At 41.0% G+C, this 12,151-nt stretch overlaps 1 protein-coding gene and 3 non-coding genes across 7 annotated transcripts in view; all 4 read left to right on the forward strand.

Moving 5' to 3' along the window:
* Positions 1–12,151, forward strand: part of kalrna (kalirin RhoGEF kinase a) — a 158,018-nt gene that overhangs the window by 5,296 nt on the left and 140,571 nt on the right. The gene's annotated exons all lie outside the window — the stretch shown is intronic.
* On the forward strand, positions 25–134 carry trnal-caa (transfer RNA leucine (anticodon CAA)). Its single transcript has 2 exons — positions 25–62; positions 89–134. It is a non-coding gene; the product is annotated as a tRNA-Leu (tRNA).
* trnal-caa (transfer RNA leucine (anticodon CAA)) lies at positions 272–381 on the forward strand. Its single transcript has 2 exons — positions 272–309; positions 336–381. It is a non-coding gene; the product is annotated as a tRNA-Leu (tRNA).
* Positions 979–1,088, forward strand: trnal-caa (transfer RNA leucine (anticodon CAA)). Its single transcript has 2 exons — positions 979–1,016; positions 1,043–1,088. It is a non-coding gene; the product is annotated as a tRNA-Leu (tRNA).

Here is a 12,151-nt window from a genome sequence, read left to right on the forward strand (position 1 = left end):
CGTTTTCCAAGAAGGGTTGTACGTGTCAGGATGGCCGAGTGGTCTAAGGCGCCAGACTCAAGGTGACAAGCCTTCCTGCGGATGGGACTTCTGGTCTCTGAATGGAGGCGTGGGTTCGAATCCCACTTCTGACAATGTTTTTGTGGCGGCACAGAGGGAAGGGAATAGGCTTTGATTTGTTAGTTGTTCCCTTGTCGTGGGCGGATATGTTTGTGTCCATGTCTTGGTCCGACCTCAGACCTAGGTCCGTTTTCCAAGAAGGGTTGTATGTGTCAGGATGGCCGAGTGGTCTAAGGCGCCAGACTCAAGGTGACAAACCTTCCTGCGGATGGGACTTCTGGTCTCTGAATGGAGGCGTGGGTTCGAATCCCACTTCTGACAAGTTTTTTTTTTGTGGCAGCCCATGGCTGTGATCAACCCTCCACCTGACCTCGCAATTTCGGTTGAATAATGAATAATAATAAAAGATTCCTTTCGTTATTCCTTTAACCGGAGGGTTCAAATTCTTGCACTGGGTCAAGTTCTTGGGTGCCCTTGATCAAGAGACCCAAGGTGTTGCTAACGATGGCTTGCTCGTGATACGGTTGGGTCCATGTTTTTTCCCGACGTCACTCCGAGCCCGATTTCTGAGCTCTGATGTACGTGTCAGGATGGCCGAGTGGTCTAAGGTGCCAGGCTAAAGGTGACGGACCTTCATGTGAATGGGGCTTCTGGTCTCTGAATAGAAGCGTACGTTAGAATCCCACTTCTGACAATGATTGTGTGGCAGAATTAGGCTTGTAATTCAGTTAGTTTGGTCACTTGTGGCGGCTCTAATCAACCCTCCGTCTGAACTCACAATTTCACTTGTCTTTCTTCCCTCAGCCAGATGGTTGCTGGTTCAGATTCCAGGACATCACCTGATATTGCTAACATGTTTGTGTCCATGTTGTTTTCAGACGTCACTCGTAGCTCCAATTTTCATGGTCTGAAGTACATGTCAGGATCGCCGAGTGGTCTAAGGTGCCAGACTCAAGGTGACAAACCTTCCGATGAATGGGGCTTCTGGTCTCTGAATGGAGGCGTGGGTTCGAATCCCACTTCTGACAATAGTTTTGGGCTTGTAATTCAGTGAGGTTGGTCCCCAACTTTCCATCTGAACTTACAATTTTGGTTGTTAAATGACGAGCGATACATTCCTTTCTTTCTTCCTTTAAACAGAATGTTCCTGGTTGAAATTCCAGGATGGGTCAAGGTCATGGGGACACCCAATCACCATTGCTTAAATCCATAATTGGATAATCATGACCCATCCCTAATGTGTAGAGGGTGATATTGCTAACAATGGCTGGCCCAGGACACGTTTGTGTCCATGTGTATTTCCAAAGTCACTCCCAGCTCGGATTTCCGCGGCGTAAGTAACTCAAATCTCTTTGAAAAAGGTCTAATCTTGTGTTTTATTGTCGGGGTTTTCCCCTCAAAGCTGTGGGACGAGCTTGGCAGTGAATTTCTGATTTAGTCTAATGAATATGATGAGTGACTGCGCTAATCTTCCACGTTAGCCGGCCCAAATTTCACAATTAACAAATGAGTTTCCATCTGCCAAAGGTTTTTTTTTCTTCCTTCGTCTCTTTTATATCTGCAGACATTAACACAGGTAATGTCTGTGGAAAAACTCTTGTTAGCAGATTTTTATCACCGTCTCGTAAATGAATTGGACTCTAGTGTCTCTCGGTGTTTCGTGAATTCCTGTGTGTGTGTGTGAGTGTGGAAGGATGTGAGGAAACGACAGCAATAATACAATAATATCTTATCAGATTTGAAAACTGGTTACATATGGGCGGTGTGTCATGTTGACTTAACACACACACATTATGCAGCAGTGCTGGAGGGGGACACACCCTGATTCTCTGCGTGTGTGTGTGTGTCAGTGTAATTCAGTGCCATAACTTTATTAAGAACAATCTAAAGCCAACACTGTCGATTAAATCAGACGAACACAACACACTTAACAGCTCGCCGCTGAAGCGTGTTTGTCTCCCCCGTCATGTTTCCCATAATATCACATGAGCGTCACAGTTGGGACGTCTCCAGCTGACGGACGTGGAAATCCTCGCGTTGACTCATCGGAGCAATGAGTCACTGCGGTGGTGAGAAAAGAAATTAAGTCACCGTTATTTTCAATATCAATTAATGTGTCAGTTATTTTTTCAATGAATCCATAAAATCTCCGAATAATCAGTTTACTGTCACAGAAGAGCAAAGAAAACCAGGAGAAAAGAATTTTAAATGACACAATCATTTAGTTTTATTTGAAATATCATGCAAACTCATTAATTATTTATCAAAATACGATGGTTTAACTAATAAATTATTGATTGTTGCTGCTGATTTGACTTGTATTTTAAAGCAATTTTGTCGTTTTTGTGTTTAGTACAAACGTGTCGTGGTAAATTAGGAGACTTTTGTTTTTGCTACCTCACCAAAAATGTTCTTTTATGGTATTTTTTTGGGCGGAAAAGTACGTGAAATACGTTTTTTAAATAAAGTAGGCATTAGTATTTTTTTCCTTGTTAATCCTCTAATGGACAAGAAGACAAATTACATAAGTGCAGAACTGCTGACGGGAAAACTGCACATGCACTCCTGCAGTCTATTATCTGTGTGTATCTTCATGAAATTATGTTAAGTAACATGATCTAAGATAAGTGAGTCCTAAAGGGCGGTGGTACGGTGGTCCAGTGGTTTGCATTAGTGCCTCACAGCGAAGGGTTTTCCTCCAGGTTCTTCCTCCCACAATCCAAACACATTCAGATTAGAGTTATCGGTCAACTGGAGACACTTAATCGCCTGATAGATGCTGATTTAAGTCCAACGTCGTTCATCTTCCATATGTGGCGGCTGCTTCATAACCATATCCAGCCCTGTAACACCCACAACATGATTCATTTAAAATGCTTTTGCTGCTCTTTTTGTTTACATTTCATTTATAAACGTCTATAATTAGTGAAGCATTTATGTGACGTTTGGGCCTGATTCACACCAGATGCTGCTGTGTTCTGTCATGTTGTTTTTTCTAATTTTGCCGCTCGTGTGTTAACAGATTAGAGCGTTTGAAACACTCATTGAAGGCGTGTTTCCACGTGTTTTCCTGCATTTCCACGATGCCGGCGTCAGACGACCCAATATTTTTTGTCTTTGACGATGGTCACCATGTCAGGTTATCAATCACAGTGGTCCTGGATTCTTGCCGTGTCTTGTTTGGGGAACGGAGGCAACATATTTGCTTCTTAACTTTGTTGCGGTCGTCCCTTGAGGAGACGTCAGAGAGGCAGAGGTTCTGTCGCCAAAAGCTCAACAGAACGTTCTTCTTCGGTGTCACAGTTCCACCTCACAGAAGCAGAAGCAGCAGCATCATCGTCGTCCCTCTTCCTCTTTGCCATGTTTATGTCTGTATTGGTCCCATTGGTCGACGTCCAGTTGTACGTCGTAGGAGACGTCAGGCTGTTTCTCACAGATCTGCACAGATGTCACACAGTGATCATTTACTTAGAGCTTATCATTCCCCCTGAATTTCATATTTATTCAAATTTGTTCACCCCTACCGGACATCAAATCTTTGTTCTTCAATGATGTTACACGACGCGTCCATCATTCCCGATGTTCATTATCGGGTCCGAGACTAGAAATGTCTCGATTACGACCAAATAGCTTAAAAATCGGTCTGAATTTGTGTCGTCTGGCTTTTGGAATAGTAGCAAAAATAAACAGCCCCAACTGCTCTATTCTTTCACCATCCCTTGTGGTACCAGAGTAAAAATGGTATGATCCAGTCGGGGTGGAGATGGAAACACAGCATATGTGATACAAGGCCCTGTAAGATGGACGGGTAGATTCCCAAAAGCTGAGAACTTCAGTTCAGTACAGCGTTTTGTTGACGGACGTTCTCTCTAAACTCGCTAAACCAAGTGCAGCTGTACTTGTAAAGTACAGTCGGGAGCTGTTTTTTTTTTTTTACCCTTTGTCTGTTTTCATGTTCCTCCGTGGGGCTGAGAATATGCCGGAGGCTCCACAATAATGTTTGATCTGGTATCTAAAAGAAAGAATAACAAATCCACACTTGGTGTGCGCCGAGTCTCGCACACACATTTTGAGTCGAGTAAGGCGTAGAGTTGTGTTTTTGAGGCTGTTACCCGTCCAGGATCGTTACGCACGGGGCTCGGCTGTGCCGCGTGAAGCTTTAATCTGCATTGTTTTGTTGTTTTCCCCTGAGGAGAATGTCTTCTTTTGTAAAGAAGACAAACAGAATTTGGTAAAGTGCTTTGAGTGAATTAATCTTCAGTACAGAGGAAATTCAAATTTTGGTATGCGTATTTAGGTGAATACGTTCTGTGTAAAAACGTCTTCTTCTCTGTTTTTGGTGCAGTGTTACAGCGCCACTTACAGTCCTGGCATATGTACTACAGCCTTTTGAGTTGTTTTGGGGGGGGGGAGTTTGTGCAAGGGTTAGGGTTAGGGTTAACTAAAACTACACCAAGGTTATTATAGTTAATGAAAACTACCAAAATGACAAAAATTGAAGAAACATTTTTTAGTTAAATGAAATAAAAACTAGAGTTTAAAAAAACGATAACAAACTACAGCTAACAAAAACGAGTTAAAATTGTAGTGCTTCGTTTTCATTTTAATACATTTATTTCATATATAAGCCTTTTATATTAGCCCACATTTTGCACTTCAGACTAATTTCTGGTTGACTGTTATATTCAATTCAGCAATGGTTGTTCATGTGTCTTAATACCTTTTTAAAATTGCATCTTTTTTTTCCTTTTTGCACCTGGCAAAATCCTCCATATTATATAAAAAAAACTATCACTAACACGAAAACTAATGAAAGCTAAACTCAAAGTGTGTCCTCGACAAATTGGCGTATTTTTCGGTACGATAATTCAAAACGGCCGACTTCCTGTGGAGTTGAGGCTATGATTACTGTCGACCTTTTTATTCGTCTTAGTCTGTAACATCTTCCCACCAAGGGCGCCATAAAGCTCTTGAACAACCCACAGGTGCGGGAACTACTATGCCAATATCGCAATATCGCTACACCTGACCTCCATGCCAAGTTTCAAGTGTTTTTATGCACTTTAACCCCCTCAAAAATGACCGCAAAGCCACAGATATAATAATAATAATCTGAAGGATAGTGATAGGTCCATGGACGGGCCCAAACGAAACAGCAAAGACAAAGATTGTTTCTGTTTCCTGCTGTTTCCATGTGGATGTGGTCTCCATTGCACCAATTCATTCCTAAAACCAATGCCAATCTGACGCCAATCTGTTAAAGAGCCAGTCATAAACGACTTTGCGTGTTGCTGACATGAGGTGAAGTCAACCCTCTTATTCCGTCAGTCCAGTCTCCAGCTGTCAGACTCTGTAATGAGACAGGAAACCACACACACACACAGGTGAGGTTGAGCTTCCTGTTCCTGTTGATTTCTCTCCTGCTGGAGCCTCGCGCTTGTGCAGAGCAACAGAAATATCTCGTCACCTGAAATGTCAGCCTGTGTGTTTTTAAATCAGATGACTGACTCTACTGCAGCGGCTTGTTTTTAGGCCTCTTTTCTTCTTTTATAGCATCGAATATGACACGGAAAACATGTGCTTCTAACTGGGGATTAACAGATTAACAGCAAAATAATTGATATTGAGTGCAATGTGCTGCAGTTAGTGGATAAAGATTAAAAAAATGTGGCACAAAAAGCTTTGGGTGGAATTTGGCAGTTGTTTCATAAAGATTTGACTCCAAAAAAGTCAGGATTTTATTCATTTTAGTCAGAATTCTGATGAAGAAAAGTCAGAATTTTGAGATTAACGTCAGTCACTTCTTACTTGAATCTCAGAATTGTGAGAACTATTTTTTGAAATGTAAAAAAGATTTTGCTTTCCTCCGAAGTCTGAGATTTAAGTCAAATCCTGACATAATTGGGCAGACTTAAATGGGCTAAGGTTAAAAAAAATAAGCATCCAGAGTCAGAATTCTGAGATTAAAAGTCTCAGAAAATCTCTGAAATCAGGATTGTTTTATTTGGTCTTTATTTATCCAAAAAAAGTTCACACGTGGCCCTAATCCTCATCCTTAAGATTGTAATTGTGTAATAATCTTAAGAAAAAATATCAAGATTAAGAATAAGAAGACATTTGACACATTCTGTGTATTTTCTTTACCGTAAATCCAATCTTCTAATCCCTCAAAAACACCTCACAGTTTTTGTTGCTTGTTGTTCAGAGTAAACAGAAATGCTGAGCTCAGAGACACCGAGTGCACTGAGGACAGTAAAGTGTGCAGAGGGGACGGGAGGACAGAGGACGTCAGTGTCAGCCGAGCTGTGGCTCTGGCTGAAACCCGATCGTCCGGATTATTGAATTATTCTTGCTCACAGTACACACAATTTTGTCTTTTAAATAGGTTTCCCTTCACTCATGTGGACGGCAAGTAAAACTTTTAAAATCATATCTGTCTTTGATTGACGTTCATTGAGTCAACGTTGGACATCAGTTAAAAAAGAAGGGAACACTCGACTTTATGAGTCGTGACGCTGGAATCGGAGATTAAATATTCAGCTCATTAATCTTAAATGTGAACTCCAGTTTTTAAAGAATATCCCACATTTATTTGATGTAATCCTTGCTGCAGTTTGCATTATCTAATGAACATTTTCACAACCGATTGATCTGTTGTTCTTGATTCATTGACTCGTCATTTGGTCCATGAAGTGTCAGAAAATGGTGAAAAATGTCTCGTTTTGTCCATTTTCTTCATTTATTTGTGACATGGAGCAAATGAAACTGGAAAATATTCACATTAAAGAAGCTGAAAAAACATAAAACTAATAATTTAAGCTCAAACTCGCTGTCCGGCCACTTAATATCAAGTCATAATGAATTATTTGTGTATGTAGATTCCTTTTGCATCGTAAATGTGTTTATACCGTGAACTATTTATCGTTCCATATCAAAAACAAGCACTTTTATTTTGAAATGATGTCAAAGATCATCATAAATATTATTATTTTGATGTATTTTTCTCAAAAAAGGCATTTTTTCTTTAGTGTGAGACCCTTAGTTTGAAGCCTAATTTTTTTTTTTTTTACGTGATAATGTATTTATTTAATTATTATTATTTTGAGTGAATCTCGTTTTTGAGGACCTGAACATACCCCAAAACTCCACCACAGACCTGGTGAAAATGTATTAATTTAAATATCGTACATGCACGAAAATTGGTACACACGTGTAGAAAGTCGGGATGAAGAAAAAATTACATTATGACCATGACCCAAAACCAACAGGAAGGCCGCCAACTTGGATTGAACTGCCATTTTTTTGGGCGATGCACCAATGCTATTTGAAGGAACCTGTCCCAGAGTTTTAATTCTGGTTATTTTTGAAGCTTTTTTATGCTATCTATCATTTTTTTGGGGGGAAATACTAAGGTTGCATCCTCAGGAAAACGAGAGGAAAATAAAGACATTCAATGGAAATCAGACACATTTCAAAAGCAGAATAAAAAAAAAATAACTCGAGTTCAAGTCCTCATCACGGAGTCTGAAAGCAAACGCTGATGCTCACAGGAAAGTGCAGGCGGATCCTCAATGTTATGCTAATCAGCCGTTTTTATAAATAGGATGCTAAATCATGGGAGGGGAAACAGGAAGTAACCTACACACACACACACACGCAATCAGAAGACTGTGTGTGTGTGTGTGTGTGTGTGTGTGTCAGAACTCTGCCGCCAGCTGCTGCCGTTGATAAGACACAATATCCATAAATCATTCTCCTATACATTATTTTTTTAGTGAAAATAAGACGGTGATGTCATTGTTGGTTGGTGCGCTGTCAGACACAGGTGAAGGACAGCAGCTCCTCACCCACAGCATGCTGGGAAATGAAGGCTGTCCTCGCCCCGAGTGCAGCGTGGGTGTGATGAAATGAAAGCAGCGGCAGACTCCTGCTGCTTCACACGAAATCCTTAAACTTATATTTACAGAGACGTGAGTCTCCTGCGGCACGAGGTTAACACGTCCCTGCGTCCCCCGTCCCCCCGTCCCCGTCTGCTTCGTCTTCACACCGTCACTGTTTTGGCTTTTCACAGAGTCTCGGCGTGTGCTGTTCATGCTCCGGCGGCGAGCGTTCGCTGTGAGCATGAACAGGTGATTAGAGAGTTGGGTTTTTTTAAGAAGCGAGGATCCGTCGCCATGGAGATGTTTCATAAAGCTAAGAAAGAGCAACAAGCTGGTGGAAGACGTTTCATGTCAGAGACTCACCTGTATCATGAATAATTCATGAATAATTCATGATACAGGCTTCACAGTGAAGTGAATAAAGTCATGGGTTGGTATGAGATTATGAGGAGGATTAGTGAATGTTCTGAGATAAAAGTCTGAATTCTAAGGTTGTGTGGGTTTTGTTTTTTTAAATCTCAGAATTTTCTGAATTCTAAGGTTTTGTAGTTTGTTGAGGTTTTTGTTTGTTTGTTATTTAAAGGGTCGGAATTCAGAATTTTGAGAAAAAAAGTCGGAATTCTGATATGAAGGGGAAAAAAAGTCAGAATACACAGAAGTTTGAGGAGGTTCATAAATCCAGTACTTTCTCAAATCACTTGATTGACTTATTAAATGTAAAATAAGGACAAGAGTGTGTTGCTTACTCCAGCTTTAAAAGTACTTGTGTAGCACAGTTAGCACAGCAGATGACCCCCCTTTTCCCAAAATTAAAAACCTGCACACCTCACTGTGAGTTTATCAGAATTGTTTTTTTTTTTACCAGTAACATGAGGACGAGGATCGATGTGGCACTAAAAACCAGAATCAGCAGCTTCCTGCGACTGAATGTCTGTAACTGATGCTCCGATAGTGACGATGAAGCAAACTGTTCACTGTGCATCACGTCTGCCTGGTTCTGACCCGGTGTTGTGGACACCGGGTCAGAACCAGACCACTGCCTCTCTCGTTCTCTCTGCCACTGACGTGAAATTCTAGCAGAACAACGAGCGAGTAAAGTTAAGCAAGTGAGAGCAAATGACGACATGATACCTGGGAAATGAAAATTCAAAGAATATAATCCGTCTCACCGAGGAAAATGACAAAGACTGACTTTGTCCAAGATCCCAAAAAAGGACAATCACTTGTCCAGATGCAGATCGTGCTGCAAATCAACAAACGTGGACGCCATCATGGACGGAGTGGCGCTTACAAGTTGCCCTTCTATCTTAGCACATTTCGTCCTTGAATTTGAGGGAATTGGTCCAGAAAAAGTCCTTAAATTTAATGTTTAATTGGACGATAATAATTAATGTCCAGTAATATATTTGGGTACAAGTTGACATAAATGTTGAAAAAGTCATGGCTTGTGTGTTTAAAATGATGGACCTGGATCCTCCGCTCCTCTTCTTTTGGCCGTGGCAACACTGTGAGCTGATTTTCAAAAACCAAATCGCGTTGCAGATGAAAGACGAGAGTGGATGACAGTCCTCTGCTGTCATGTGTGGGTGTTTTTGTTCTTTTTTTTTTTTTTTTGCTGAAGGGCAGCTGTGGCTCTGGAGATAAAGCGGGTCGTTCCACTGATTGTAAATTGGGACGATAAATTCCCTCCACATGTCCAAGTGTCCTTGGGCAAAATTACCAGTGGTGTGTTGCTGAGTTTGTGTGTTTCTGGTCTGACTCGTCGGTCGTCTTTAAGTGCTTTGAGTTTGGACTCTAAGTGGAACAGTGTGACGCACTCTGAAGTTACACAGTCAGAAAGGCACTTGTTTCACTTGTGGTCCCTTAAGTAAGATCTTATTTCACCTTAGGACCAGATCTTGTTTCACTTTCGCTCGACAAACGTGGTCAGACTGAGAGGACAAACGTCTTAAGAGGGGGGGGGGGGGTGTGCGAGGACCTCATTTCACCCCGAGGAGAAACTTCCAGTCTGCACAGGTTTCTTTAGCTAAGAGCAGATAATTAAAAAAATTCAATACTTACTCTGTGTGTGTGTGTGTGTGTGTGTGTGTGTGTGTGAGGATAATAAAGGCAGACGAGTACAGTATGTGTGTCCCGTGTGCTTGAGTAGTCTGCGAGCAGAGACATTACATGGATGAGTGACCAGTAATCCACTCATTCACTCTGATACACACACACACACATTCTTGTACAGCATTGTCAGTGAGGACACTTAAAGACATAACCCTCAATCTTACCTTAACCCTCTTATGACCGTCGTGATATTCAGGCCGTCTGGATTTATTTTGGTTTTATGGGAGTAGAATATTCAGAATATTCAATTTTAGGAGGCTGAAATGTCACAGAACTTGATTTAGTTATTTAAAAGAAAAAAAATAAATATATATTTAAACTAATTAAGTGATTATAAAACTAGTCGAGGATTTGGTTTTAATCCAATAATCGATGCATGATGATGCGTGATGATATCGTAATGTGACTCAAATATCGCGATAATATCGTATCGTGACTCAAATATCTTATTCTGACTTAAATATCGTGATACTATCGCATCATGACTCAAATATCATTTTAATATTGTATTATGACTTAAATATTGTGATATCATTGTGATCGTAATGTGACTCAAATATCGTGATAATATCGTAATGTGACTCAAATATCGCGATAATATCGTATCGTGACTCAAATATCGTATCGTGACTCAAATATCGTATCGTGACTCAAATATCTTATCCTGACTTAAATATCGTGATACTATCGCATCATGACTCAAATATCGTGATAATATTGTATTATGACTTAACTATTGTGATAACATCGTGATAACATCGTATTGTGACTTAAATATCATGATAATATTGTATCATGGTGTAACCAAATCCTAATTTAAACCCAAAACTAATCCTAAAACCAAGTCTTAATCCCTAAAAAGCCTTTAATCTTAAAAGAACCAAACAAAAATGTCCTCACAAAGATAGGTATTAAATCACAGCCTACACACACACATACTGTATGCATGGTTTCCTCCTGGCTTAGAGCCAGATTAACATGTAATATCAACACTAAGGGAGAGAGAGAGAGAGATTTTTTATTAGATGAAATGTAATTATGATGTAATTTTTTAATCATTAGAATAATCCCAGTTGGCCGTAGATTTGGTTTGGCCTCTCGACGTCATTAAAACAAGTCGGCAGACTCAATACCGAGGGATTAACCGAAACGATAACGGCAGTTGTTTTAAATGAAGCTTAATGAGATCACGCTGTCAGTAGCTAATGCTCATCCGCTAACACAGTTACACTGAAACCTCTGCTCATGTGCTGCCTCCAATACTTATGAATGTGTTATCAGAGAGTTGTTGGTTTTAATCCCAATTTTTAGCCCTGGGCTGTGGAGGTTCATCCTCTTCATGTGTGGTGGGGTTTCTCAAGGTTCTTCCTACAATCCAAAAACGTGATCTACAGTTCGGAAGGACGTCGTAGCTCATGGCGCTTCCAGTGACGGCACTCTCTGACCAATCGGTGGCCGACATTCTGTCGACGTAACATTTTAGTATCGGCTCAGCTCGGCTTTGAACCTCCGTACTTAAAAAAAGTGCTGGAACAAGGTAGTGGAAAAGCGCCGTAAGTGTGACGGTGAGGGGATGCTGCAAATGAGAAGAGCGTTCTGTTCCTTTAAATCAGGCCTCAGTCCTGAGTCATGGTGAGGAACCTTAGAGGGAGGAGCTTCGCATGAATTATTGAAGAGAGAGAGTGTGTGTGTGTGTGTGTGTGTGTGTGTCTCACCCCTGCTGTCACCAGGAACAATAAGATACTGCTGCTGCTGCTGAGGAGTGAGGCAGGGATTCCCTCCCTCCCTCTCTCCCTCCCTCCAACTCTCTCCGTCTCTTTGTCTTCCCCTCACACACCCAGTGTCAGGAACAGTGGCAGATGGGTGTGAAGAATAATTTGTTACCTCTTTGAGGACCTTATCTGACGTAAACACTGACCCTGTCAGGAGGACCGTTAGTCCTCATGGAGACCAAGACCTGGAACCTCATTTCTGAGGACCTGGTTGAGATAGAGATGAACTGGTTATGGTTAAGGTTAGTGATGAGGCTTTGTTTAGTCTGTCCAAATGAGTGGAAGTCAGTGCAGAGTCCTGAGAAGAATAGGTACACAAACATATGT

This window comes from Solea solea, chromosome 2, assembly GCF_958295425.1.
Source record: "Solea solea chromosome 2, fSolSol10.1, whole genome shotgun sequence".
Classification (NCBI taxonomy): domain Eukaryota; kingdom Metazoa; phylum Chordata; class Actinopteri; order Pleuronectiformes; family Soleidae; genus Solea; species Solea solea.